Source organism: Myotis myotis, unplaced genomic scaffold (assembly GCF_014108235.1).
Source record: "Myotis myotis isolate mMyoMyo1 unplaced genomic scaffold, mMyoMyo1.p scaffold_m19_p_6, whole genome shotgun sequence".
Classification (NCBI taxonomy): domain Eukaryota; kingdom Metazoa; phylum Chordata; class Mammalia; order Chiroptera; family Vespertilionidae; genus Myotis; species Myotis myotis.
In genome coordinates this window covers 100,207,567-100,215,297 of record NW_023416368.1, presented here as the reverse complement: position 1 = coordinate 100,215,297, position 7,731 = coordinate 100,207,567, and positions in this window count along the sequence as shown.

Sequence of the window (7,731 nt, the reverse complement as noted above, 5' to 3'; positions counted from 1 at the left end):
TACCTCCGTGAACCGGTACTTTCCAAGTGACCAGTAAAGTCGGATGTGATACCGTCACGCCGGAGTCAGAGGTCCGTTCCCAGCAGAAGTTAGACCGATGGGTTTTACCCTAACAGATGATGACAGTTAACTGGCGTGATTTCTTACTCCACGGGGCAACGATAAGGTTTAAGAAACTAGCATTGGTTGAGCTTTGGTGTAGCATAAGAGGACGGTCCGAATTATTTGAAAGGGTTATTAGGATGCTGCTTCATTTTCCCGCTCCCAATCTGTGTGAAAGCAAACATTCCTCGTTGACTTCAAACAGAACCACCTTGCAAAGGATTGCAAACAGGAGTGGAGCGCGAACCCAGCCGCCTCCAGGGAGCCAGACACCGAGGGACGCCCACAAGGTAGACCAGGCCCCTCTTCTCATGGAACTGTTTCCTTTGGAAAATATTGTTGTTTTCAGAAAAACATGTTGTTATTTATGGTAAAATGTAGGTATACGCTAATTGTTTTTAACGGAATGAATGGGTTTTAAATTTCTGTATTCATTCCCAGTAGAATGAAAGCGGATAGAAGTAACCCACACAAACAGAGCTTCCTGGGATCCTCGAGACCTTGAAGATTGTCCCGTGGAATCACCCCAATCATGACACAGACGGAAGGACCCTCAGAGCCTGGCAGGGGGCTCCCCTGAGCCTGGCCGCCACCTCGTTGCGCCATACAGCCTGCTTCTCATCTTGAACCAATGCACACAGACGCTTCTCCACATGTGCTTCACTCGCTAGTGTTGTCAGCCCATCTCTACTCTGGGACCAAAGGAACCGGAGGACCCGGCACTCAAACCCGGAAGCTTGTATTCTGCTGAGTCAGCCCCGGGCCTTCCCCCCCCACCCACCCCCCCGCAGAAGTTGTCCCATCGTTCTTGAAGTCATTGTCCCAGGCCCCTTAGGAATTAACGGTTACCTCCGATGTGAGGACTCCTACCGACTGAACCAGCCTTAGTCACCTGTCATGCTTCTGAGGGCATTTATTCACTTCGAAAGTATTGGATGAACACCTACTGTGTGCCAGGCGCTACCCTAGCTGCTGGGAATGAAAGAGTCAACAGGGCCTTGCTCTCAGGAACCTGTATTCTGGGGGCGGGTTAGGGAATTAGCACCCGACTCACTAAGGGAATCCTGGGGCCAGTCTGTGAGGGGGTGGGAGTGGGGCACCCAGGGGGATTCTTGGGGAAAGTGACATCTACACAGAGACCCAAAGGCGGCCAGTCATCTTGGATTGAAGGACGGGGGTGTGGAGCCAATGAGCATTTGAAGGAAGAAGGAACCACATGGATTACGAAATATTCAGGGTATGTTAACCAAAATATACATTCCTATAGGAATCTGCCTTAATGTAAAAGGTGTAGATAAGACCAACATAATTTTCTGGAGTTTTAGTTTGAGAAGTAGAATAGGATATTTTTAAATCAATACAACACATTAAAATATGTTTAATTTAAATCAGAATTACCATAGCCTTACAAAACTATTCATGGATTTAAAAAAATATATATGAAACATTTTAGTAAAAACCTCAAACAATTTTGCATGGCTCCCCAAAGACTAATCTAGAACACCGAAAGAAACAGTATTTATTCTTACTTTGTTTAAGGTGCTGAGCGAAGGCCTAGAGACATGGAAACAGTCCGTGGTGTTCGCAGGAAGGAGCCTGAGAGATGAGCTCAGACGTGGCTTCTCTCCGTTGCGCATTCGGTGCCTGGTTGCTGAGTGCCCGGCGCCTGCCGAGCCGGCGGACGCAGCATTAAAAGACAAGGTGGGCCCCTGTTCTCGGGGAACGTGTGGCACAGCAGTGGCGGGCCGGCTGGCTTTCAGAGACCCCCCAGCATCAGACCCCGTGACAGCGGCCGGGGACGGGGAAGTGATGGGAGAGAACCTTCCCAGGCCGGGAAGGCTGAGGTGATGGAGAGCATGGAGGTGTCAGTGGAGAGGTGGAGAGGTGCACCAGGTGCGTTCGGGCAGGGACGAGGCCAGTCTGCCCTGGGGGTGGGGGGCGGGTCTGCAGTGTGACTAACATAGAAAAGGAATTGGGGGCGCGGGTTGAGCAGGTGAGTGACCATGTTAGAAGGAGGTTTGTCCACCTTCCTCTTGGCGAGAATAGAACCTAAATGGATAAAACTCTGGAGCAAGCCCTGTCTGCCGCACAGAGGGCTCGTCCGGTTGGTGCAGGAGGCGTTCTCTTTTTCTTTTTCTTTTTAAAAACTCTTTATTGTTGGGAGTATTACAGATGCCCCTCTTCTTTCCCCCATTGCCCCGCCGGTTCCCACGCCACCCAGGCCTTCGCCACCCTATTGTCTGTGTCCACAGGTAATGCATGTATGCATCTAAGATCTTTGTTTAATCTCTTCCTGCCCCCCAACCCCCTTCCCTCAGAGAAAGAGGCATTCCTTAGATTATAGTGAATGGCTCCTCTTGCATAAAGTCCCCTTCTTGTTTCACTTCTAAGTATACATCTGCGCATTCATTGCATTTCCTGTGAAGGTTTTTCCTAATCGGTATGTTGCTCTGTGCCGGTTATGCGATGGCAACATGAGCGTATTTTTTAATACACCCAGAAAACAGTTCCTGAGAGCCCCCCGTGTCCTGCAGCGGGAGCCTCGGCCTGTGGGACCCACCCCTGTCCTGTGGGCCGGGCTGCGTGGCCACATCGGCGTGGCCTGCCGTGTCCAGCACCCTGCACGCACCAGCTCTGTAGCAACAGTGGCAGTGCGGTGAGGGTGTGGCGCCGTGTGCCCACAAACCTCAAGAGACAGGGCAGCATGGGCGGGTCGAGGGTAAAAATAAAGGGCTGGAAGGACAGGGCAGAATGTACTCCTAGGTATAACAGGGAGCCCACGATGATGTGATGAGTATGTTCCTAAGATTTGGGAGCGTTTAAGATTTGCTCTACTTCCCACACCTCCCCTCCCCCCCGGCTTGCTTAGGCGGGGCAGGGAAGAGAACTCTTATGCGGGCCTTTGGCACGCATGCCGGGTGGCTGTTGCATGCAGTGACATCATACTGCCTGGGGCTGCCCGCACGAAGCCTGGTCACGTTTAATATGAAGCTGATGGCAGCAGATGGGGTGGCGAGAACACATCTGAGCCTCTGAGCCCGTGGGGTTAGCCACCTAGTAGCTTTGGGCCCGCGTGAACTTGGAAAGCGACTTATTTCTTCCCGGACTCTGTTTTCTCATCTGTAAAATGGGGTAATAACATTTCCCTGCTAGGGTCATCGTCAGAATTGAACTGTTTTGAACATGTAAAGTGCCCCAGACACAGAACACGTGACCCTCCCAGTCAGAAAACCGTTCGTAAGTGAAAAAAATGAAATGAACGGAGCCACTCAGAGGCTGCTCATGCGAATAACCAAGATGGTGATTTTGTTCCCGGGAAACCCCCGGTGGGCTCGGGCTGCCTGGCGCTGTGTCCAATCACCAAGGCAGGTTGGATCACATAAGGCGTTTGCTGAGAAGGCCAGCCCACCAGGAAGACAGGGCGCTTACAGGCATCCACAACCTGCCTTGACAGGAAAGTGCAACCTGCTCACACAGTGTGTCCCTCCCTAAGGATATTGAAGAAACCAGCTTATCTATAAAAACAGCAGGGGTCTGCCCCAACCGGTTTGGCTCAGTGGATAGAGCGTCGGCCTGTGGACTGAAGGGTCCCAGGTTCGATTCCGGTCAAATGCATGTACCTTGGTTGCGGGCACATCCCCAGTGGTGAGTGTGCAGGAGGCAGCTGGTCGAAGTTTCTAACTCTTTACCCCTTTCCCTTCCTCTCTGTAAAAAAAACCAATAAAATATATTTTTAAAACAAACAAAAAAAAACCCAGCGCGGGTCAGAGGGTCAACAAAATTCTACAAATCTTACCGTGTGCAGCCCAGAAAAAGTAGACATACGATTGCATGTATCTTTGATTCAGTCAGTTTCCATTACAAGGAACTCGTTAACCCTGGAGCCCAGTTGCTTTAAAAAAGGCACCCCCTAGTGACCTTTTGACTGTCCAATCCCTGCTCCTCATTGAGCGGTTTCTGGCGTCTGCCCCTGGCCTGCTCACTGGTCCCCAGGGCCCTCTGCAGCAGGTGTTGCCATCACCCCACTTTAGAGCTGGGACTCCTGAGGCTGTGGGAAGGGTGTGGACCGAGGCGGTGGTTTTGCTATGATGCTCTCGGCCCCCTGTTGGCGTGGATTCGCAGGAGCCCCTCACGGATGTGCGGAATGAACTAAAACATTGAAGAATGAGCCACGTCCGGTCGTATCAACATCTATTTTTAACTCTTTCCTACTAGCTTGGCATAGGAGCATTTTCCCTCTGAGAAAATAAACTTTTCTTAGATAGAAGGATGACATTGTTTTAAAATTCTGTTAAGCTTCTCAGTTTGCGTTATCAGACGCGGATCTATTGAGTTCCTTAAGGGGCGAGTCCTGTTAACACTGGGCTCTGTCACATTTCCGCTTAAACACCGCGTCTGGGAAAGAAACGTCCTAATATCTACTTCCTTGTGCCACTTCAGACCCTGTTACAACGCCAGACGGACTATGAGTCACTTCCCTGTGAAGTCCACGCGCTGTGCGCGGACGGTAATGAGAAACAGGCCCGTCTCATTTCTGGGCAGCGCATCTCGGCTCTCATTATGCGCTGCCGAGGGAAAAATTGCATTATTTCAGGTCATTTAAAAGGAGTAAGGCCATTTTCCCCCCCCTGGATAATAGGTCGTAATTGAACCATTGAAACTATTTTGGGAAAACAGCTTCCATTCCAATGGTCTGGTGTGGCTGGGAGCGCGCTTGGTGTTCGAGAGGAAAAACCTGTTTTTCGCTCACGTGAGCTCCGGTCACTTATCTCAATCCTCTCCTTCCCTTCGGCGTAATCCTTGTGCCGCATTTTCTCTCCACGAGGCATAGCAAGTGTGGATCCTTCCATGTTGCTCTCCGCGTTCGGGCGTCTCTCTCTAACCTCAGCTCGTACGTTTATGTTAACGAGATAACCACAGTGCCAGTCCACCCCTTCCAGTGCCCAGGCCTTCAGCGGCTCCGTCAGGATGCGAGGGGATCCCCGTGGCGGCCAGGCTGCAGGCGCGGGGCTGGGCCGCGGTCCTGCAGGGAGAAGGGAACGGCCTCACCCCAATCCCCACAGGCTGGGAGCTCGGGGCTCGCGGGCAACACCAGCCTCCAAAGAACTCATTTGTGTGTCCGTCGAAACCCAGGAACGTCATTTCGATTTTGAAAGAACGCTCCAAAGCCTGGCCTCCGTGGGAGACTGCGTGCTGACCTACGAGGGCTATGTCATTCGTGTTAAGCACAGAGTCTCATCCGAGAGCGACAAACCATCTTCTATCCAATCGCTTCCAGGCTGGAATTTTTGTCATTTATTTTGAGTGGGAATGTTCTAGAGCAGCGGTTCTCAACCTGTGGGTCGCGACCCCTTTGGCGGTCAAACGACCCTTTCACAGGGGTCGCCTAAGACCATCCTGCATATCAGATATTTACATGACGATTCATCACAGCAGCAACATTACAGCTATGAAGTAGCAACGAACATAATTTTATGGTTGGGCCGCAACATGAGGAGCTGTATTTAAAGGGCCAGAAGGTTGAGAACCGCTGTCCTAGAGGGAGTAAGTGACACACGGAGCAGGGCCCAGGGCAGGGAGGCCCCCGAGGCACTGGACTGTGGGACTCCCCCCACCTTTACACGAGCAACACGCTTCCACGCCCCCAGTGCCCTGCCCCCGTGTGCCGGGCCAGTCCAGCCGACACGGGTGAGGAGAGACGCGCCATCACGGGAGCTGAGGACAGTGGGAGGTGCGGGTAACGAGGAGAGAAAGTGGAGAATAGAGGGTGGTTAAGAGCTTACACTGGAGTCCAGCTGGCGTGGCTCAGGGGTTGAGCTTAGGCCTAGGAACCAGGAGGTCACGGTTCGATTCCTGGTCCGGGCACAGGCCCGGGTTGTGGGCTCCATCCCCACTGTGGGGCGTGCAGGAGGCAGCCGGTCCATGATTCTCCCTCGTCATTGATGTTTCTCTCTCCTTCTCCCTTCCTCTCTGAAATCAATAAAATATTTTTTTAAAAAAAAGAACTTACATTGAAGAGTGACAGGCAGTAAGACGGGCAGTAAATGGTTAGGGCCAAGGATGGCAGCCCAGGGCGGGAGGCTGAGCCCTGGCGAAGCGGAGACGCAGGGAAACAAAGCGAAGGGAGCGCATCAGAGGGTTGGGAGCCCCGGAGAAAAGGGGTGGCTGAGCACCAACTCCAGAGGCGACCCCTAAAGCCGACATGCACGTGGCGAGGGAGTGAAACGGAGCAGGGGCGATGGCATCTACCGGGCCCAGCGCGGCCGGGGTTAGGCATTTCCGTGTCCAGGCCAGGTGGGAAGGCTCCCTGGGCCCCTGGAGGGACAGGAAGGTGGACGGACAGCCGGACAGCCCAGCAGGAAGGACACCCAGTCCGGGGCCCTTGGGTGCAAGTAAACTGGGCTGTGCATCGGCCCGAGTGGGATTGGAGCCAGTACGCCTTAAAGCGGAATTCCCGCAACGTTTTCCAAATTTAAACACAGCCTCCACCATTACTTACTTGATTTGTTTAAACTGTAAGACCTTCTGTTTTAAAACAGCTTATTTTAAAAGGAAATTAGCAACCTAAACAGTAATATCTGTTTCATGTGCTGGTTATGTGTGTTTTTTCTCATAGGCATTAAAATCAATAAAATACTTGCCATGGGCCCGCCTATGGCAGGACCTCCTGCCGCTGCTGCCCCCCCCCCCATGCCTGAGGGCGAGGGAGGCGGGAGGGTCCTGCCTGACCCCGGGGAGCAGCTCCTCAGAGACCTTGGGGGCAGGAGGCCCAGGAGGGCAGCAGCAGCAGCAGCAGCGACCAGCCGGGAGGAGGGGCGGGAGGAGGTGGGCCTCGAGGTGGGGCAGGAGGCCTCCTGTCTCCTCTCCTGCCTCATCTGTGGGTTGAAGCCACTCACAGAGGCAGCCTGGTCGGTCTGGGAGGTGCGGGCTGACCCCCTCCTGGGTGGGCTGAACTTGCAGAATTTGTGCCCTTTTTTAAAAAATTGATTTCAGAGAGGAAGGGAGAGGGAGAGAGAGAAACATCAGTGATGAGAGCGAATCACTGACCGGCTGCCTCCTGCACGCCCCCTACTGGGCATGTGCCCTTGACGGGAATCGAACCTGGGACCCTTCCCTCTGCATCAGACGCTCTATCCACTGAGCCAAACCGGCTAGGGCTGTGCCCATGTCTTTTGCGTCTTAAGGCGTAAAAGCACAGGCAGCGAAACTCAACGTGGAGTCAGCAACACAGCTCAGAGCAGGCGAGGCTCACCGAGTGCCCTGCTCATGTGTTTTCGGCGATGAGAGGTGCGTGGGGCTGCGTTTCACAGAACGAGGTCGGTGGCGAGCGGTGTGGGGTTCCCCACCTCTCACTGCTGCCTTGGGGACCCTGAGGCGCGCGGCACACACACCTGCGCACACACACCTGCACGCACACACCTGCACACACACGCACATACACACACCACGCACATGTGCACACACCCACGCACACACACACACACCTGCACGCACACACCTGCACACACGCACATACACACACCACGCACATGTGCACACACCCACGCACGCACACCCACACGCACGCACACACTGTGCATGCACACACACACACACGCACCCTTCCGGCTGAGCAGGTGCCTGCACTGT